We start from the raw sequence: 23116 nt of genomic DNA, 5'->3' as shown, positions 1-23116 counted from the left end.
CTAAAAATAAAAATCATAGTCATGCAGTTACAATCACACAGGAGTTTATCAGACAAGGGAAATTGGAAGTATAATCCAATGCAATCTGAATGCAATCATGGGGTTTAACGTTATTACGTGATAGACTACCACATTCAATTTCGGGCAATGGGAAGTCAGTTTGAACGCAATTCGAATTCACGTAAATTCGCTGAACTAGCGAATTCACATGAATGTGTTCTGGCCCCACTTTCTTTTCATTCAAAATTAAGAGAAATTCCTCCTGTGTAATAAACTCCATAGATCAAAATAATAATAATAATAATAATAATAATAATAATAATAATAATAATATCACAGTCACACAGATAAGCAGTGTACTCTGATGCATGCAGAAAAATGAAGAAGGCAAAAGACTTTGTGAGCCCATAAAGCCATGTGTGGAAATCTGTCTTCCAAATTGAAGTGCAATAACTGTTAGAAAATTGAGTTCTATATGCATTTTGCTCCCAGAACAGAAAAGAAAAATCAGAATGCCTACAGGTAGATTATATGAATGCTGCAGGTGCCATTTGGATTGAATAACCAGTAACTTACTCCACAACACCACTAGCAATTTTAGAAGACTTGCTAGATGGATGATCACCTTCTGATCATGACTTCTGCTGAGGAGAGAAAAGGGACTTGGCAATATTAATGGACAGCTTCAGACAAAACAGTGGCAGAAGCCCTGGGCCACAATTTAAGCACCACAAACTCATATCTGCTCAATGGATAGCAGCACCTGCCATTGATGACGTCTCCAGTAGCTTATAATAGACACTACTATTCACTCTTTGTATGCCTGCATGAGGCCAAAGCAGGAGACTTTTGACTGTCTAATTAACATCACTTTAACTAATCCTATCCCATCCCTACATGCACATGCGTGCACCCATTCCACTCCTTATCCTGTCTTGAAGTTAGCTACCCGCTCCTAATAACTTTCTAAGCTCTTCTCACGCCCATACCTCATAATCCACTCTCTCTCTCTCTTCTACCTACATACTCTTACCTTCTCCACATACTTAACCTTCATCCTCTGTTTCTCTTACACTCCTCCTCCACTGACTCTTCCTCTTCTACACATCTTTCCAATCTTGCAAATCTAACAGCCATACCCTCTAACATCTCTCTTCTCACAATAAAACTGACTTTCACCACCCTTGATTATTTACATTTATTCCTCTCTTATAACCCTTTACCCTTTATACTGCAATTTTATATATCAAATATCAGTTCTAAAGTATTAGGTCAAGAATTAGATTTGCTTAAATACATGTTTACTCCCAATAAGATTTAGCTGGAAAGGGGGAAAGAAAGAAAGAAAGAAAGAAAGAAAGAAAGAAAGAAAAGGAAAAGTTATTCATTTCAAACAGCAGAATTGACAAGTAAAATTTATACAACTTGTTCTCCAATTTCCTGCACTTAAGGAGAACAAAAGATTTTAAAAACTATTGTATCTAATTTATATTATATATTTAGTAAGCTAAAAGAAAAATTGGAAGTGTGTTATGTGTTCCTCTAAATTGAGTTTTCAGCCTAAGCAGTATGTAAATTAACCAGAGAGGAAAAATTGTTAGAACAGATAAAGCAATGTGGTTTCTCCCCTCACTTCTCTTCTCAGGGAAAAGAGGAACTACAAATAAACTATTTTGTGGCAATGAAAGAAACCAAAAGAGATAAAAGATGGCAGCTACATTGGGGTCAAAAAGTTCCAAGCTGTTAAACAGGATACACATCCTTATCTTCTCTGTTAATAGCTTAGTGTGTTTGTCATGGTTGCTATGGCTCCAGTCAAAATTAGGGGTGACTAAACATGTTTTAGCTTCTGATTGTCAGAATATCAAAACAAAGTTGGACAGTGGCAAAGAGGCCAAGATTAAAAAGGAAATGGAAACTAGTACACTGTTTCAATGTTACCAAAGCTCCCTGTGATGTTTTCTCTTGTTACAGCTCTTCTTTGTTTTGCAAGGATTTTACATATATGTACTCAATTACATTATAACTTTTGTAAAGCAATGGTAACTCAAGGTTTGCTTCCATTCAACAAGAATCATGCTGTGCACTTGCAGTGAAGTCATTCCCTACTTATGGCAACCCTAAGGCCACCCTATCCTGGAGTTTTCTTGGCAAGATCTGGTCAGAGGAAGTTTGCCATTGCCTTCCTCTGAATCTGAGAGTCAGCAGGGGGCATTCATGGCCAAGCAGGGATTCAAACCCAGGTCTCCAGAGTCATAATCTGATGCTCAAACCACTACGCCATGTTGCAAGCTGTATATTATCAAAAACCATTAAATAAATAATATTATTTTTACTGATCATATACAGAATGGTAGATAGATAATTGTTCTTCTTAAAAACATATGTATCTTGCTATCTGTGATAAGCTAATTTACAAGTTTTAATAAATCCATGGGGCCAGGAGAAGACTTGTGATCATTATTCTCTCTTAAAAGTGAACTTCTAAGCACCCATTTTAATTCATAACTAAATTGTATACATTCTGCTTGATAATTGTTTGTCCAATTGAAAATTATTACTCATCAGTCAATGAGAACCCCGATAGTGTAGTGTTCTGAACGTTGGGCATGGGAGACCTGGGTTTGAATCCCTGCTTTGCGGTGAATATTGCCTGGTGACTTTTGGTTAATCACAACCTCTCAGCCTCAAAGGAAGAAAATGGGACATCACCTCTGAACAAATCTTGCCAAGAACATCACATGACAGTGTACTTCTCTCAGAGTTCTATGGTGCCAACTATAACTGAATAGGGCAAACACGATCTCGATCCCAATGTCACCCAGTGGGTTTCTATGGCTGAGTCAGGATTCAAACCATGGTCTTAAAAGTCATAGTTCAACTCTCAAACCACTACACCAGAGACTCCCATGGTACGAAACAGTTCCCTTATATTTTACTATGTGTAAAGCATATAAAGCTACTGAAAATAACCCTTTTAAAAAAGAGAGAACAATTTCTTAGAGCAGTATTGCATCCTCTTACAGTATTGCATCCTCTTACAGCACTTAAAATAATAATACTGTAATAATAAATGTGCATGTGGCATGTAAATTAAAAAGAAAAGAAAAGAGCATGGTAATATGGAGGAGAATGGATGGAGAATGGTTCAGCTTAAACATAAGTCTTCCATGAAAACTGCCACACCAGTCTCATACCTAGAGGTGAAGAAATGCCTAGGGGTGAAGAAACAACTCTCTCAATAGTGCATCAGTCTTCAGCCCACAAATGGGAGGCTTTCAGTGTTTTTAACATCTGCGTTTGACTTACTGATCTTCAAGAATTGCTGAGGTTATGGTGAAATAATGCAGGGGTAAGTAGTATTCCTAGACAGTATTATTTTTCTCAACTTTTTTTCCACCAGCATCTATTTTCTTATCCCAGGGAAAAGGAAAGAAATAAGAAGGCAATCCAAGAACACTCCTTTTCCCTCTTGGCATTTTTCCCCTGCCTTTTTTGGCCTGCACTCTGCCCAGGTGCAGGAGGGGGGATCAGAACTTGCTGACATTCCGTCTGAGATGGTTTAAAATGTGAAGACAGGAGGGAAATTGGAACCTGCCTGTGGCATAAACTGGAAGAAGGGATCAAAGTTGGGAGTTTCCAAGCACAAAAGGGTGTGTATCAGTTTGGGGAGCAGATCTGAACCTTTGATGGAGGACAGTCTGGTTGGCACATGACAATGTTGTATCCCTGCCTCAAGGCCATGTCTTCAGTTACACTTGTTTAATTTGAAAAATATCAGAATCTGAGAAATTCTATTCCCTAATTTTGCCACTTCTCTAGGGTACATGTTATAAAAGGAGTATGCACATGGACCTGTTTAGGTATGAGAGGTATAAGGGCTTCAAACAGCTGTAATGAAGTTACTCCAGTGCTACCTGATCAACCACACTGTTACAAATGTTTAACGTCTTTGCCCATAGCTACTGCCATCTGAGTTTTTTTACCTCGTTTTTTAAGTCTAAAGGTGTTGTCACAAACTTTTAGGAGCTGGTCATACTTTTCTTGGTTATTGTGCAATGGATGCAATGAGTTCATGGTTGCATAGGCAGATTTTTACAAGTATAACCGCTGCAAAGTTGAAATAATTTAAGGCTGTGGTCCAACACTGTATCTGTAGAGATCCAGGTGGGCAACATTAGTTCTGTTCTCCCATTTGCAGGACTACAGCCAGGCGCTGCCTTGGTCACCTTCTTCCCTCCCTTCCACCAGTCCAGCCAAGGCAGAGTCTTCCATTGCTTGGGAGATGCCTTGGGGGTAGGTGAGGGTAGATGTTGCACAAGGGAGTAGTGAAAGCCTCCATCAGAACTTCCAAAAAAGGTCATACACATGTGAAATTTGGGGTCACATGTACAAATCCCACCAATAGGATTCCAGCCGTTGTTTTTTATCATAGGACTTTTTCACTCATGGAAAATTGGAAGGTTAAACGAACTTCAATTCGGGGTCATCCATGGGATTTCACATTATTTCACAAGAGAATATCAAACGACTTTGCAGGCAATCCAAAGGCAATCCAAAGACAATCATGAATCATCCCAGGAACAGGTAAATTTGGAAAAACATTGAATGTATAAATCCTGTTCCACTGTGAATTTGCAGTCAATTCGCATTTGCGTGAGTATGAAATGCACCTCCAGGTTGGCCATGGGATCCCCCCTTATAAACAAACTATAAATTCCCATGATCCTCTGTTGCGATTTTCCTTCCTGTACTGCATGGCTGCCAAGACCAAAGCAGCTATTTTGGAGGAAAGATTGAAGGGGGGGGGGGGGGGGGTGAAGGCAAACCCCTCTGAAGAAATCTTGCCCAGAAAACCCAGGGTCTGGCATAAGTCTGAAATGACTTGAAGGCATACTGCAACAACATAAAAACTCAGTTTAATGCTCTGACAGGAAATGTTAGAAAAAGACTACAATTCCCATGATCTTTTGTTCTGATTTTCCTTCTTGTACTCCCTGGCTGTCGAGAGCAAAGGAGCTCTTTTCGGAGGAATTAGAGAAGAGGGGAAGGTAAAGATGAAGAGGCTGAGCATGTCTTCTGCCTCCTCCTTATTTCTGTCCACCTCTAACTCAGTGTGTGTGTGTGTGTGTGTGTCCTTGGGACCGGTACTGTAAAATCTTCCAGACATGATCCTGTCCTCCCTGCACAGGCGCAAACACATTAATTCGCAATAAAAAGCCGATTGGTACGTACTCATGTGATGAATTCATTTGCATTCACACTGCTTTCTCTTTTGGATGGATGCTGTTTTCGTCTTTGCATGGGATGAGCTAGTATGTAATTTCATGCATTTCCACATTGGCCCCACTTTCTTCTTCTTTTGAGATGGTGATGCATTCCTTTGTGTGAAAAAGTCCATAGTGCTTTTATCATAGGGCAAGTGGATTAACTAAAAAGGAATCCTTGTTCCTTACCCCCTTTCCAACAGTGTCTCTGTTTAAGATATGTAAACATTTCAACAGGTACAATCTTCTCCAAAATGAAGGTATAATGATAGGAAAGCTGTACCTGTTAATTTTGGTAAGGGGTGTTGTGTACACATGTATATATGTCTTCAAGCTGCTTGTCGACTTATGGCGACCCCTTGGATTTCATAGGGTTTTCTTGAGCCCGCGACAGATGGTCCCAAAGTGCCGTGCCGCCGCTGATTCTAGGGTTAGGGGCCACACACCAACTGCACGGTCTCTAACCCTAGCATGGCAGGTAGGTGGCCTAATGTCAGCATCCCACCTACATGGGCGCCACCATCTTGGCGTAAGCGACGTGCAGCATATACACATTGCTGCGTGTCGCTTATGTCATGAGTGTGCCATTGGTACACTTGTGACATCCACCCGGTGACCCCAAAAAAACCCCGTTCTTTTTGGGGTGGTGGGACGCTGGGGAGTTTGGCTACTGTGGCATTCCCTCCATGGGAAAACAGGCCGCCACCAGCCCGGACATTCCCAGAGGTATGAACTGGGCCTTAGGCAAGCAATATCCAGAGGTGGTTTTGCCAGTTCCATCCTCTGGAATATAGCTCCTGGTATTCCATGGGGGCGTCTCCCATCCACATACCAACCAGGGATGGCGTGTTTTGCATGCGTCTACATGTGAAAATAATGCAGTATGAGTCCACTTTAACTGCCATGGCTTTAACTGCCATCCTACAGAATCCTGGCATTTGCAGTTTTGAGAGACACCAGCGCTCTTTGGTAGAGAAGGCTAAAGACCGTGTAAAACTACAAATCCTGGGATCCATTGGATGGAGCAACAGCCCTTAAAGTGGTATCAGACTACAAATTTCAACAGTGTAGATGCACCTCTAGCTTCCAAGATCAGATGAGATCTAATGCCTTAGATTATTTAGACCCCAGTGCAGGATTTTAGGAGGTTTTCAATAGCCTCTTTCCAATAAAAGGAGGACAAAAAGAATGGGCAAAAAGAGGGGCAAGACTGTGGTGGCTAAATAGATCTTGGACCAGATAAGTCCATTGCATTTTTAAGGTTTGTGTCTCACACTTTCATCATGATGCTCTACAAGTTTTTAAATGCATTGTTTCACATAGTAAGAGTCCACCCTCTCCACCAGAATTCCTTTAGTGTGGCAGGTCTGGGGGGATATTATTTCAGCACATATTTTCCAGTGACATAACCTTCCCTCAAACATACTTGCATAGAAACCATCACGTCACTCCTCAAGGACAGTTGGGAGGAGGGTAGGGGGGAAATATACATGTACGTGTCTTTCTACCATGAAGTTGCTAATATTATTCAGGCAGACTTCCTGGGTGTTTCATTCCAAGGCTGATTTACATTCCTTCCCAGTGAGGGAATGTGATAAGCACAAGTATCTATTTATAAGCCAAGAGTGGGTAAGACTTACTTAATGATGCAGTACTTAGTTTAAAAATCCAAAAGGCTGGGCTTGGATATTTGGGTTTCTTCCATCCTGTGTCCTGCTGGCTGTTCTACCAGAAGTCTGACTTGAGCCTTGGCCTTGGCCTACACCAACAACATAGGAGAAAGTGAGTCAGAGGGTGGTGTTTTTTTTAAAGGAAGACACATTGTTTCTTGAAAAGAATGGCAAAATATTATGGAGTAAAGGCAGAACATTTTCATGGCATTGGAATAATCCACCAGCTAATTAAAGATGTCTGATACACTTTGGGATAGCTAGTGCCTTTGGCCTGTAACTAAAGTGAACATTAGAAAAGAATGGATTGTATTGCATTCTTTAACATAATAATGAACTTCAGCAAAAGGAATTTAGTCCCCCACATTAAATTTGCCCCCTGTTTTACTGTTGTTATAACTAAGGTCTCAACTGCACAGTAGGGCTGCATATACACTGCAGAACTCATACAGTTTGACACTGGTTTAACTATCATGCCTCAATACTATGCAGGTCTGGGATTTGTTATTTTGTGAGATATTTAGCCTTCTCTATAAGAAGGATCCTTTGCCATTTATCAGCTAATCAGTATTCTGTCTGGGGTTCCATTATCATCTTTAGGCCACCCAGGCATCCAGCTTCTGAAGATGGTGAAATCCAGACAGGTAAAGTTAATACCAATACTCCACTTAAGTATTCTTAGGTCTTGATATCTCAGGATACCAAGGAAAATGAGCAGGCTCTTTGGTCTGGTATAGATGAGAAGACCACACAGCACTGGCAATGATTCATAGTACAAAGGAGCTCCAAAATGGAGCTCCTTGCTGTGACGCTGCCAAGGCGTCACAGTTACATCACACACACACCGTGCTGTTTAGACATGGCACATGTGTGACATAATCGATACATTCTTTGTGTAGATGGCACTGCATAACGATGGCACCGTCCACACAAACTAGGGCTCGGGAGCGTGTGGTTGCTGCATGCCCCCAACCCCTAGTATCGCTGCACCACGCCACTTCCCGCCGGTATGTACTGGCCCATATATAATCTTTTAGGCCATTTATTAGATACAGTCCCTCTCTCTCTCTCTCTCTCTCTCTCTCTCTCTCTGTGTGTGTGTGTGTGTGTGTGTGTTACATTCACATGCATGCGTGCACGCACACACACACACACACAGTCCCCTTAGGGAAAACACAGACATGTAAATTTCTCAGCATATTGCTTGCATTACATCCCATTATGTTGTATCGGTGATAAGATATTCATTTCATTATAAGACATGGCAAGTCAGCTGTTGTACTTTCATCTTAAACCATATATCTTAACCACTTGTTCCTTTCCACATAATGGGAACTATCTCAGTCTATCATAGCCTAGGTGGACATTCTCTTATCTTGTTTACACTTGAGCGGGCATTCTGCCAAGCGTTAGGCTGTCTTCATTAATACATATGTTCCCTAAAACACAAAGGTTTCTTCTTTCTGTTTTAGACCTTACGTTTTGGGGGGGCTTAAATTTAGCAAACTGTAATCCAAATGAGCCAGTGTGGTGGAATGGTTTGAGTGTTGTATTGCAACTCTGGAGACCAGGGTTTGAATCCTGGATCAGCCATGGAAACAAACTGGGTGAACTTGAGCAAATTACACTCTCTTACCTCAGAGGATGATCATGGCAAACCCACTCTGAGAAAACCCCACGATAGAGTCAATATAAGTCAGAAAGGACTTGAAGGCCCACAAGTATCACCCTCCCTACTGTGGGCCACACCAAGGGCACATCAGATATTGTATCATCTTACTTCTAGTTCACATTCCTGGTTAATACTCTGTCATCTCACTTTTTCAGCCACTTTAAAAATGTCTCAAGTTCTCTTTCCTCCTCCCATTTTTACCCTTGGTCCTCAGCTTACTTCAGTTGCTGCAAAGTTAGTTCAAAAGGTAAAAGTAGCTTGTATTCAATTAACTCAACAAGGAGAGGAGGAGTTGGAAACTTGCCCTTCCCAGTAGGCTCAGCAAAAGCAAACTGCTTCAGGCACTCCTGAATTGTTCTTCCCCATTTGTAACCTTTGTCATCTTGACCACAATCTGATGTTGCTTGACCACATATGTCCCAATTTTTATCTGTAAAATGTTGGACAGTATGTGTGTTTAGCCAATGTGCAGCCATTTTTTCAGGGTTTTCCCTAAGAAGAAAAGTGCTATGTTTGAGAGCAATTGCTATATGTTTTCACCATTTTCAGGCGAAGAGTGCTTGAAAATCACCTGAAAAAATAATGAAGGGTCTAGGGGCCTGGGGGATATCAGGAGACTTCAGGAGAGGCGAAAGCTGGATTTAGAGGCCATAAACAACCCATGTTCTACACTTACCCCATACCTGTATTAGGGTCTCTGTTCAAGCCAGCCTAGGATGTCTGTAGTTTCTCAAAAACAGAAATTATGGTGCAGGAGAAGAAATAACAACTGTACCTGCAGAATGGCACAAGCATGCCTATATCATTCAGCACTGTATTTTACTGTATTTTTTAAAAAATAAAACAAAATAGGTATACATCTGTATCTCTTCTGGACTGAGGGGCTGATGGACTATTGTTTTTTTTACCAAACCTTCTGGAAATCTCAGGTGTGCTCTGCAGGGGCAAAGCAATAAATATATGTGAAGGGCCAAGGTGATGTGGGAAAGAGCACTTGAAAACTTGCAAGAAGCAAATGGGACCTGAAACAAAATGCTGCAGTGATACTACATCAGAAAACAAGAATATGGCCAATACTCTTGAACAATATTCCAAAATGATATTCTGCCACACAAAACACTTTCTGCTGTGAAGTCAGTGTCGAAATATTTTGAAAATCTCTTCTGTAATCCTTGCAAGCAATGGTGGCGTGGGAGTGTGTGTGAGGCGGAAACCATCCTACTCATGCCTTTTAGACTTTCTTTGTTTTATTAACTAAATTTGAAGAAAGACACAGTGATCTCATCAAAGAGGTTACAAAATCACATCTTTCAATTAAGGCATTATGTGAAACAGGACAGCCGTAGGGATATGATGCAAGGGCTTACAAAGGAACGTCTGTAAACATTATGTAGTTTCTTGTGGGGAGGGGGAGCAAATGCCCCCATGTGAGGAGGATTGCTGGAATTTTTAGTCTATAAGCTTTCAAAATACATTAATAAAAAGATTCAGCTCTAGCCAGAATGTTCAGAAGGATACCAGATGCTATGTCCTTAACTCACCCTGGCAGGATAACCTAGTACAGAAATCTTAAAAGACACTTCTCCTACAGTCACAACATCAGGATAATGCCACTGGTTTCTGTTTGCTTTGTCCAGAGTGGTATGTCGCCATCACCTTGGCTGTGAGGGTGGAGACAGTGGCAGCTAAGGACTGAATGACAAGCATGGTCAAAGACATCAGAGTTACATAAATATTCTAAGAATTGTAAATAGCAGCCATGCTGATCAGGGATATTATGAATGGAAGGAGTTTTAACTTGTAGACATCATGCTAAGGCACTGATAAAAGTCATACACACAAACAAAATATTATTTTGCATGGCAGAATAGAGAGTGAGTGAGCTCCTATTGATTCCAGATAGAAATCTCTCTGCTGAACAGCATCATGGAATGGGAGCAGAGAGTTAATGCTCCCTCACTGTACACAGCAGTCCTGATCTGGATGGTCCTCCAGCAACTCCTGTTTACAATTTTAAGATTATCCACAGACTTTCAAGTGTCATAATTAGCATTATGTGTTGTTCAATTCTCCTTGCCCACCATCCCACAGATGGTAAGCAGAACAGAATTGGCTTACAGTTTAAATGGGGTTTATAGCTATTTCATTGCTCCATCCCCAAGAATTTGAATTGTTTGAGAAGGAATGCGCACCTCAAAAACACTGATGGGATCATATTAATGATCAAATTGAAATGTTTATTTTATTATGTTGTTTTGATTATATTTTACTTTGCCTTAGGACCTTATCACACGGGAGACAAAGTGTCCAAATCTTGTGGATAAACAGGGTTTAGATTCTGTTACAACACACATTGGGCTAATTGAGCATTAACAAGCTGTTAACCTGTGCATAAAGTGGGCAAAATAATGCCACTCTTTACTTTTGGGATTTTCCTTTCTGCACAGGTTAATGTCGCATTAATGGTCAATTAGCCGGACATCATCTGAAAACAATCCAGCTTTTGTAGGATTTGTAGGATTCCCCCAGATTTCTATAACAATGACATGATTAGTTTGTCAGTATGGGTTGGTCAAGAACAAATCTTGTTAAACTAATCTGATATCTTTTTGATCAGATCACTAGTTTAGCAGACAGTGGGAATGCTGTAGATGTCATTTATTTGGATTTCAGCAAAACATTTGATAAATTTCTCCATGATATTTTAATTGGCAAACTGATTGATAGACTAGATGGAAACACTGTCAGATGGATCCAAAATTGGTTGGAAAACCATGTTCAAAGAGTCATTATCAATGCCTGCACTTCAGACTTGAGGAAAGTCTTGCAGAATCCCACAGGGTTCTGTCCTGGGGCCAACACTCTTCAATATTTTTATCAGTAACTTTGGTGATGGGTCAGAGGGAATACTTATCAAGTTTGCAGATGATACAAAACTGAGAGGGGTAGTTAACACCTTGGAAAATAGGAGGAACAGAATTCAAAAGCACTAGGAGCTCTGGTGGCACAGTGGTTAAATGTCAGTACTGCAGTCATAAGGTTGTGAGTTCAATCCTTGGCAGGGCTCCAAGGTCCACTCAGCCTTGCATCCTTCTGTATGTCAGTAAAATGAATACCCAGCTTGTTAGGGGCAATTAGCGTACACATTGTAAACTGCTTAGGGAGTGCTTAGTTCACAGATAAGCTGTATAAAAATGTACTTGCTATTGCTATTAATAAACTAGAAAATTGGGCTGAAACAAACAGAATGAAATTCAACAGAGGCAAATGCAATATTATAAGATGAGGGATACTTGTGTTAGCAGCAGTACATGTGAAAAAGAACTTGAGATTATTGTTGATCTTAAACTGAACATGGCCCAATGCTGCAGCAAAGAAGTCAAATAATATTTTAGCCTGCATTAAGAGAACTGTAGTTTCCAAGACAAAGGAAATAATAGCCCCCCCCCCCCTGTATTCTGCACTAGATAGGCCTTATCGAGAGTACTGCTTTCAGTTCTGAGAATCTCATTTTTAGAAGGTATAGACAAGCTGGAGGAAGTTTAAAAAGGGGCAACATAATGATAAAAGGTATGGAGAACAAATTGTATGAGGAAAGGTTGAGGGAGTTGGACATGTTCAGCTTGGTGAAGAGAAAGAGTGGTGGTGACATAACTGTAAATCTGACATTAGTTCTTCCTGTTGTGTGCCAACCAGTTTTGCCCATGGTGAAGAATTATTATGATAAAATAATGTAAGAATGACACTGTATGTATGGAAAATGGAACACTAAGCTATGCAGTCAGATCACTGAGAGGAGTTTCCTACCCCATGCCCATTACATGGAAGTTGGGTGCTTCTGTACAGTAGTGACACCACACTGAAGACATTCAGAGAAGGTAATATTTCAAGAGGAAAGACTCTGTTAATTTGTTCATCTTCTCCTTTTTTCCAGTTTTCATGGGAAACAAATCCATTCGGACAACACCAATACCAACATGGACTGGTCTTTCATGACTCCAACCTCAGCAGGTGTTAGATTTCCATTGTTTAAAAATCCATGTGATCAGCCAGAGGATTTGAGAGATTTAAGACCGACGCACGTACACATGCAAATGAGTGAGACGAAATGGAACTTGTGCATTAAAGAGCTTTACTGGAAGAATAAGCTAGGATAAACTTATCACTGCTAGACCTTAATGTTCTTTTCTGCCTAAAAGTGATATTAACGCTTCCAGAGAATGAACGTAATGGGTAATTGAAAGCATTCCTATTTACGACTTAGCTGCTTAATTTCCATGAATGGCAACAAAAGATTAGAACCACCACAAAATGTTCCCAAAAGGCGAAATGACCTTTCTGTGGTCAGTTGGGAACCATCTGTGTTTTTGTTATAAGCCTGAAGATATTCTGTCAAGGTTAATAATGCAACCCTCAAGTCAGATAGCATTGTAAAGAAAATGTCCCCAAAGAGGCCAATTTTAGTTCAAGAGAAGTCTTCTTGGGGCCACTTTGATGCTATAAAAATGGTCACTATGAAGCAATGCAATTGCTAACTTCCTAACTCTATAAAGCATAGAACAGGAGATATGCACAGTACGATAAATACAGATTACAAGGTAAAATGCATTTTGTTGGCAAGCATTCAGAATAAGCTGATTCCAATTGATGATTTTGTGTGAACTGAACCCATTTGATTCTTGCTTACCTGCTTTTTAGCACATTTATATACCATATTTGTTCCATAATGGAACTCTGGGTAGCTTATGTGGTGTTCCCAGGCAGGCTCCTATGCAAATAGTGAGTTGATCCAGATCTATGACTCCTCCATTTTCACCACTACCTTATTTCAAATACTGGCTTATCTACAACCCTGTATTTCTAGATTCCCTTCATTATTTAGTCTATCACAGCAGATTCAGCTAATTTTGACAAAAAAGATTGGACCAGAATCCTGTTGAGGAGATAAAAACATGTACCCTGGAGGTACACATTCATAACTGTGCAGTATTCACAATCCTTACATAGAGCCTCTACAGACCAGTGTTATACACCAGTGTGGGGGTAGTGTGGGGGATGTTGAGGACAAATGCTGGCCACCCCATGCCACCCCCATGCCACCCCCATGCTGTCGTCACACCGCGCACCCAACTGAATGGTAGGTGGCATCATGGTGCTCTGTTGGCACAGTGTTTAAAAGCAATGTGTCAAAGGAGCGCTGAAAAGCCACCACTGTGGTGACTAGGGCACCCTTTTCAGGGAATGAAAAGGAATCACTTTTTGTGGCTTCTTTTTGCACCATAGAAAGGCCAGATTATGGCCGCAGTGTGCAGTTGCTGCCGCCCTGATCCAGCAAGGAAAGGGGTGGCACAGAGCTGCCCCTTAGGGGTAGTCTGCTGAGCCCCATAGTCCCTAATTTAGGTGACACATAGGGACAATGAAAATCCTCTAGATCTCATTTACCACTGCAATTGTTGAGTATCCATTTGGGAAGCAGGTGACTAACTTTCCAAGCAACCTTTCATGCGAGCAACTTCCAGCATGAGGGCAAATTGTGAAAAGGACTCTATTTCTGCCTGCTGCAATGGCGATTGCTCACAGGATGGGATGAGAATGTCAGCTAACTTTTCATCAGTTAATGGGGCCTCATCAATTTCAGCAGATGCTTCCTAGTAAATGGGGACCTAGGGAGGGTGGCCCAGAATTCACTGCATAGCTCTGTAACTACAGTTAGCCCCCCCCTTTTCATGGGGAAGCTGTTCTGGACCGCCTACGTGAAAATGGAAACTCGCTGATATTCAAGCCCCATAGGCTTGAATGACACTGTGTGTCATGGACACACATCCTATTACGTCCCCCTTCTATTTGCCACTCACACATAAGCAAGGCCACTCAAACAGAGAGGTGACTATACAGTACTTACACATTCATAGTTAACCAATAGAATTCCAGCAGGGTTTTCCAATTAGAGTACTTGGCCTCTTAGCTCATGTTCAGGAGAATCAGGCACTTAAGCACTATAGCACTTTCAGCAAGACCTCTTTCTTTGACTTTCCATGGAATGATTGCTGTTTCTGGTAGGTGAAAGCCATTTACTACCAAATACCTTGAGGTTCTGAGTCCCTTTTGTGAAATGATGCATGCCTAACTTTGCTGTTAAATTAAACTCCCCACGGCATTCACTCAAAGATTATATTATACAAAGAGTTCATTCCAAGCGACACCTAGGGAAAAGGATACTCCAGAGTTACGCCAGGGTTGCTTTTAAGGAAGCTGTTTTGTGTGTCTGTGTGCCATAGTGCTTTTTCTTAGTTCTTTCGTTGACCTTCATTGCCATCAAGAAGTCAGCAGCACCTCCAAGACATGGGCCTATGTGAAGAACACTGGCTGTACTTGACTGTTTTTTAAAAAACAAGTTAGATGGTTGGTTGGTTGGTTATTATTATTTTTATAACTGGCTCTCAGAATGAAAATGCCAAAGGCAACATACTATAAATATAGGTACTATTAGAGCAACACATCTGCGACTCCAAGGGAGGTTAAATTAAAGTGCTTGGAGACCAATACCAACTGTTTACCATGCTTTTTTGGAAATGGGAGATTTAATTTCCCTGGCAGACTGGCAAGAAAGGAGTTATAATGGAGAGCAAGGAATGAATGTTACTGTAAATCTCTTTCCAACATAACCCATGCGAACTATGTTACTGCCCAGAGTGATAAAACTATTACCCCCTCCTGAGTATAAAGCTGTCCTTCATTGGGTGTGTTTGGATTTGAATGCAATCTCTCTTATTTGGTTTAAATAAGAAGGTCTCCTTGGCAATTAAGACTCCAGCTAATTAAAACCTGCCTGTCAGTTTAACATTCCAATGCAAAGAACACAACTGGAAAGGACTCTTGAGGCAGCAAAAACATAAACAATGAAATATGAAAACATTCACAGAATGTCAAGGGCCCTCCAGGGATACTAAGGAAGAAAAGTCATGGCAAAAGCAGTTTATTAAGGGAGGAATAATCAAATAGCCAAATGACATTGCCACAAAGGCTCATTTAAACCCAGACATCATTTTACATTTTGCATAGGTTTGTCAAAAGCTAGGATTTCTTCTTTTCTGTCCAAGACGGAATCCAAACCAGCAACATAATCCAGCTCCAGTGCACAGTATTCACCCCTTTAATCCTGTTAATGCCACACCTATTTGTAATAAACTGGGATTAGATTGTATTGTTAGTCCCTGTCCTAACTGAAATCAGTACAAAAGGGTGTTTCTTTCTGTGTTCGAATTGGAGTATTTTAGGTCACACAATGGCAGCAACTTTGCTTCTGCCCCCTATTTCAAGCATGCATAAGCCTATCAACCAATAGCCCTTCTTGGTTTCTTGTCAGTCTTACCACCCACGTTGCACTCTCATTGGATGGCTCCCCCATTCAATCCCCTTCGTCCATTCATGCCCCTGTGAGTGATCATGAGTAAGCAAGGAAACTTTGTGCATGGACAGAGGAAGCAGGATGAGGGACGGGACAAGGAGAGAGCCAGAGCAAGTGGTGGGATGATAGCAGCAGCAGGATAGGGCCGATGGCAGCTGTTCCTATGGTGGCAGTTTCTGTGGATCAAGTGGCTTCACTAGAGGTGTATGTGGATTATGTATTAATCAGTTTCAATCACCTTATGCAACATTTTAAACGGGCTATTGTGCAAGTTAAGTAAACTTCCAGCTCTGGTCCAAAACATATAGTTTATTCATCACATCTGTGTCTTTGTTTCTTCCAAAGAACCCAGGGTGATGCACATGGGGTGAATCTAGCATGTCCTCACAGCACCATTGTATAGTGTGTGAAATTGAGAAATAATCACTTGGCCACTTCTGGTCATGAGCAAGTATAAGCTCCTGCTGTCGACGTTTAAAGCTCTCCATGGGCTGGCCCCTCCTTACTTATCAGATCTTCTTTCTCCTCACCTTCTCACTCAGGCCCTCCGTTCTGGTAGTCAAGGTCTGCTGTCCCAGCCCAGGATTTCCTCTGCCCCATCTCGGATTCGCCCCTTTTCATTCGCTGCCCCTCACTCCTGGAATCTTCTTCCCCCGTGAACAAGAGCCATCACTTTATAACCAGCTTCAAAACGGAGTTGAAGACCATCCTGTTCAGAGAAGTGTTCCCAGGCCTTGCATAATTCTTGCTTGCCTCCCTGGATGAAGATTAACCATCCATTATGAAGCCAAGCCCTCCCTCCAGTCCACCTGCTTTGGTCCAGGCCTTGGAGGTAGAGAGGAACTGCTGGACCCCATCCCCTTCCCCACCACTACTCCCCTCTCCTTTTGTGTGGTGTCTTTTTAGATTGTAAGCCTGAGGGCAGGGAACCGTCTAATTAAAAAAAACTGTATGTACAGTGCTGTGTAAATTTACAGTGCTTTATAAATAAAGGTTAATAATAATAATAATAACATTGACCATAAATAGGCAGACCTAGACTACAGAAGCTTGCTTCCTTTGACCTGGAATAATTCAGTCTACTTGCACCCAAGTGGACCCCACAGTTGATCTTGTGTCTGGGTGCATTGTTTTGGCTGAAGCCTTTGGCCATGAGGTGCAATTTTGTGAGCGGGACTCAGCTAGAGAATGAGAAAGAAAAAAAATAATAATTGTTTTCTCCTTATCCTCAAGAACACCACCACTTTCCCAGCCGAGCACTAGTTTTTTATTTCACCTTCTCCTTTGGGCTACCACTGCCTCCTCCCCATCCGAAGCCAGCCTTGAGATCAATAGTGTGCCGTTTGGCTGCTGCGGCATCCCTCTGCAGGAAAACCGGCCACCCCCAGCTGCCCTTTTGGGGGAGGTATGTACCGGGCCTATGAGAACAAAAATATTGTTCCCATGAAATATTGTTACCCTGTTTTAAGTATTGCTTTGGAGAAGCAAAATCTCCAATAGTGACTGTCTTCTCCCTCTTTTCCCCTCCCATTTCAGTGGTGAATGAGCGAGTGGATACATCATGTGTTCCTACAGGATCAGCACTGAGGTAAGTATGAATTGTTTTATAGGTGTTGATTCTGCCTAAGAAAGTTACGCTAAGGGCAGAACAAAAAGTCAGCGCTTCTTACTGTACCTTGCAGGGACCCTTTTTTAAAAACTACAAATAAATGACAGAGTGGAATCCAATTGAAGTTTTTTCTCATATATGTGCTTCAGAACAGACCAAGATTTATGCCTATCAGTTACACTGATTTCAATGGTTTTTAAACAGTCATTGCAGAAATGTCATATTAACAACAGTATTTGAAAAAAAAAACAGTATTCCCCTGATTATCCTGCCATTGGACATTGACACGAGAAAGAGCAATGCATTTTCCTAAAGAGTAGTTGGTAGATTCTAGAAGCTGTAGTCTATAAAAGTACTTTTTCTTAGCTCTGAATAAGGTTGAAACTTCATGGGGGTCAGCACAATTTTGGAACACAGGCATCTTTCTACACATCACTCCTGTTCTATAAACACAGTCTAATGTGTTATAAAAGAAATGTTTCTATTTTTATTTTGCAATTATATTTTGTATATTTCTTAAATTGCACAAGGGTCCCTTGTGGATCTTTTCCAACATGCACAAAAGGCATGCAGAGAAAGTGTGAAAGAAAAATAGTTAGCGTTTTTGTTTAACTCCTAACCTGAAACAGAATTCTACAACACTTCCTCCATATTTATAACTTTTGGTCCTAATAAAGGTATTGTCCTGTTGATATTTTAATTTAAAAATTCTAATGAGATAACACTACTGCAAACAGTTTATAGGCTAATTCCTTTTAAAGCTCTGTTTTTCTGGCCTGTTTATTGCAAAATAGTGAATTATTTCTCCCGTCAATTTTTCTTGACTCAATATGCAAAGTAGCTAAAGGCCTGCTCTTTTAATACCAAAGAAGTTTTGATGAGCACTTGCTTGCTGAAACTTCTTTCACCTTCTGCCTGAAATCATTGAGGACACATTCACACTACACAGTTATAGTACTAGGATTCTACTTTAAGTGCCTTGGTTACATTCTATGGAATCCTGGGATTTTCAGTTCAGGGAGGGGGGTTTATAATTCTCAGCTACAGATAAATATAAAATAATAATAAAATCTTTATTTGTATCCCGCCCTTCCAAAAGATCAGGGCGGCTTACAGTAGTGCAGCGAGTGCAAACAAAATACAAGAGTTAAAAACATATAAACAGCAATAACAACAGTCTAAAAAATAACAATAAAAGCCCCTTAGCCCAACCTCATGGCCACGGAAGAGGAGGGAGGCCCACAGGATATTTAATCGGGGAATGCCTGCTTGAATAGGAAGGTTTTGAGGTCCTTCCTAAATTGGGCCAGGGTGGTAGATGAGCGGAGCTCGGTGGGCAGCGTGTTCCAAAGGGCTGGGGCAGCTGTGGAAAAGGCCCTTCTCGAAGTGGAAGCTAACCTGGCCCCAGGCACCTTCAGCACTAGTGCCTCACCAGACTATAAACCCAAGGATTCCATAGGATGAAACAATGGAAAGGGCTACAAAAGTGTACATAAAACTTCCGTAAGACAATTGTGGAGAGTTCATACTCTTTTCCCAGGGCAGTGTTGGCACTAACATGGTGATATCTTTGAATTCTGGCACTGTGCAGTGTGCAAGAATGTGTCCATTAAAACTAGTAATTCATTCATATATTTTTTGGAGCCTGTGGACTACTTACAGCACTAGTTCCCTTTGACTCTGCAGTACTGCTTTGCCTCTCTTGGTTCAAAACTATCTGAGCACAAGGAACTCAGGGTACCAAGACTGTTAAACTATAGCTCTCAGTTTAACTGTGAATGATCTGTTCTCTCTCTGTTCTAAGGAAGGGCACGGATCAGCCATTCATTGGGCAGAATGTTATGTGTTCTCCTTTCACAGTGCTTCTGATTGAATCGAAGATATTTCATAAGATCTGGGCAATAGGTATATAAACAGAAGGAAATTAGTTTCCAAAAATATCTTCAATTTAATCTCAATTTCCCCCTATGCATACACAAGATGCTGTTGGTGCTGCAGCTAGGGTCATACTACCTGGATCCTAATAAATTGTATTCAGAGCTTAGAAAGTTACAGTACTTTTTAACAGACTGTCTTCTATATGGTAACTCTTGCTCGTATCTGTTATGCCCAACAATGGAAATGTGAGGAGAACCCAACTTTGGAGGAATGGTTGACAAAGTTATACGATGGGATGGAGATGGATAAACTGACACAGGCACTGAGAAATAAGCCCAAGCACCAGTTCAGTGAAGATTGGTATAAGATTAAAAACTATTTAGAAATAAAGTGGGGAAGATTAGCAGTAATGGGATTGCAGTAGGTGACGTAGGGTTGGGATCCACGAATAAGGATATTAAGTAAGAAAGTCATATTCAAACAAGAATTATACAAAACTGGCAAGTAGGAAGTCAGAATGAATGAAGGTGTGTTTGAAGAAGGAAGTGAGGTATGCATGTTAAAATGTCTTGCGATGGAAGATTTCGAAGAAGAATATTGAGGGAAGTCGTTACTAGATGGGAAGAAGGGAGGTAGCGGGAGGCAAGGAGAGGCAAGATAGAGAGGAAAGAAGGAGTTGTAGAGTGACGAGGGTGAGTGTAGGTAGGTTCGTTCGGGATTAGAAGAAGTGGAGGGGAGAGATTAGGAAGGTAGAAGAGAGCGGGTTAGTAGAAGATATGAGAGACAAGTTGGTTGAGATTGAACTTGAATGCTGTATTAAAACTTTGGACGTAGAAAGTAGGACATAATATGTCGAGAGGAGTAGTGGAAGCTCGTGTGTAGATCGTTTTAGGGCACCGACGAGTGTAGTAAATTTGCAAAATTGGATGTTTGTAGATTGTATATGTGGGCTGGTTCTGTATTGTTTGGTAGTTTGGTTATGTATTAATAAAGTTTCTTTTATAATAATAAAAAAAAGAAAGTTACTTTTAACAATATTCCCCGAACTGCCCAGTTAGCATGGCAGTTATCTTAAAAAGCAACAAATCCAAAACGAGGAGCATATTTTAAGTCTGACTAGGGAGGTAAGTCTTCACTAACGCCGCGTGCCACCGCCACACGGGTGCTGCATTTACACGACACACCGCCGAGGGAGCACCTTAACGCCATGGGCTGTGGCTAGCGTGCCCTTTCCAGGGTGCAAAAGGAAAGCGCCAGATTGGGGGCTGCAAGGCGGTCGCCGCAGCCCCAATCTGGTGCAGCTGGAGGCAACGCAGACCATCTCTTAGGGGTGGGTCTGCACAGCCTCAAGGGGGATACAAACCACCGCTTTGGCGGCGGTCTGCCGCCGAGCCGCCGGTTAGTCCCGCAGGGGAGCCGGAGGCCTCCACACGGCGGCGGCTCCCGTTGCAGACCGGAAAAAGAGCGCCCAAAATGGGCTGCTTTTAGAGCCGCGTTTGCGACGTAGAGAGGCGCCAGGGGCGCGCGCTACGTCCAAAGGACGGCAAGCGTACGGACGCTCAGCGTCCGATAGCAAAGATGGTGCCGGCGCCATGTAGAAGGGCGGCGCCATTGTCGGACGGAGTCCGATTAGGCTAGGGGCGTCTAGAAGCGCCGCCCCTTTTAAAAGGGGACGCTCCGGACGTCCCACATGCGGTTGTCAGCCGGCCCCCCTAAGTTTCTTTTGAAGGAGCAGCAACAAGTGCCATTTATCATTTCTTCCCACTGCAAGATCAACCTTTTGCAAATTGGGCTTTGTTCTGTACCAAATTTGCACTGGCTGTACTGCAGCCACTCATCACAAACCAAGGTTGCGAGTCAATCCCAGTGAAAGGGCTCCGCTCCACTCAGGCTTGTATCCTTCAGGTCGCGCTAAAATGGTACCCAGATTGTTGGGGGCAATTAGCTTACACCTTGTAAACTGCTTAGGGAGTGCTTAATGCACTGATAAGCAGTTAGAAATGTATCTGCTATGCTAACAGTCCCATGAGGAAGCAAACCTGTAGCTTTGGAAGGATCCCAAGTACCGCCTCCCTGCCAGACTAGGAATCCACAGAAAAGCCTCCAGGAGCACGGCCATCTTCCTTGGTTTAAAAGATTTCCAACAGTAGTACTACAGTTCACAATATTTGACCACTGTCCAAACAGCTCTTACAATTAGAAAATGCTTCCTAATTTATATGCACCTGATCATATTGATTCATAAACTTTTATCCTTAAACCACGGGCAAGTTCATCACATATCTCTAAAAAACAAACACAGAATACTGTGTGCACTACAAACTGATGGCTTCTTTATTCATGGGAAAGACCTTTTAAGGGAATTGGATTGATTTCAGGGACCATTTCCTTGGATGAATTTTGCTTCCTGTGCTTCTAAATTGCTTATTCCTTTGACCACTGGCAAGGAAACTGTTATATTGATGAGATCACACATATGCTCTTTTGACATAAGAGAAATATGCTGCAGCCAGATTGTTTGCCTCATCCTCTGATTATTTAGCCCAAACTGTCATCTAAGTTTACTTATTAGAGATGAAATGGTCTTCTGGTTCTTGCTGATCACAGCAAGTATAGTGTCTAGATCAAGGTAAGTAATAGTGCACTATATTCTGCTCTGGTCAGGCCCCACCTGGAATACCGTGTCCAGTTCTGGGTGGCCACAATTAAAAAGGATGTGGAGAAACTGGAGCATGTCAAAAGGAGGCGACTAAAATGGTGAAGGGTCTGGAAACCTGCCTATGAGGAACGCCTTAGGGAGCTGGGGATGTTTAGCCTGGAAAAGAGAGGTTAAGAGTGATATGATAGCCCTGTTTAAATACTTGAAGGGATGTCATATTGAGGAGGGAGCAAGCTTGTTTCTGCTGCTACAAGATTTGGACCTTACCACACGGGGGCTTTTTGAGCGTCAGTTGCATTGGCCAATGCGTTATTCATGTTATTAGCTTGGGTCCACCCCTGTGAGCTGAATACGCATTGCCAATGCGATATAACGTGAATACGCTTTGGCTGATGCTATTGAAGGCTGGGTGAACTGAAGGCAGCCGGCCTTCCGTTTCCCGAGTCGCAAAAATTAGGGGACTCTGGATCCGCATTGATGGCCAGTGCGGAACCTCTGCTGCTTTGGCTGGTGTGTACACCAATCTTTGCTGGTTCTCCTGAAGCCACCGGTTACCAATCTGCCATGATGCTGCGCGGGAATTTTCCCCTTCTCCTTCGCGGTGGCCCTTTCCCCTTTGAGCACAACTGCTGGGGGGCTGGGAGCATTATTTCCACTGAACGAGAATCAAAGCAGAAACTTTTTGTGTCAGGGAGGGGGGGGGGGAATGTATAGTAATATGTGTTTGTGGTGTGTGGTTGTGTGTGTGTGTTCACACCACAAAGATGTGTGTGCAAGCCTATACATGCTCATTACACTTTCAGCTGCTCACACGTTTGTGGGTGTGTGTGTGTGTGCTACTCTATATAGATGTGTGTATACATATATATATGCGTGTTGTGTATGTATATGTATGTGTGTGTATATATATATATATATATATACACACACACCACCCACAAAAGATGTATGTG

Source organism: Sceloporus undulatus, chromosome 1, assembly GCF_019175285.1.
Source record: "Sceloporus undulatus isolate JIND9_A2432 ecotype Alabama chromosome 1, SceUnd_v1.1, whole genome shotgun sequence".
NCBI classification, from domain to species: domain Eukaryota; kingdom Metazoa; phylum Chordata; class Lepidosauria; order Squamata; family Phrynosomatidae; genus Sceloporus; species Sceloporus undulatus.
This window is presented reverse-complemented; position numbering follows the sequence as displayed.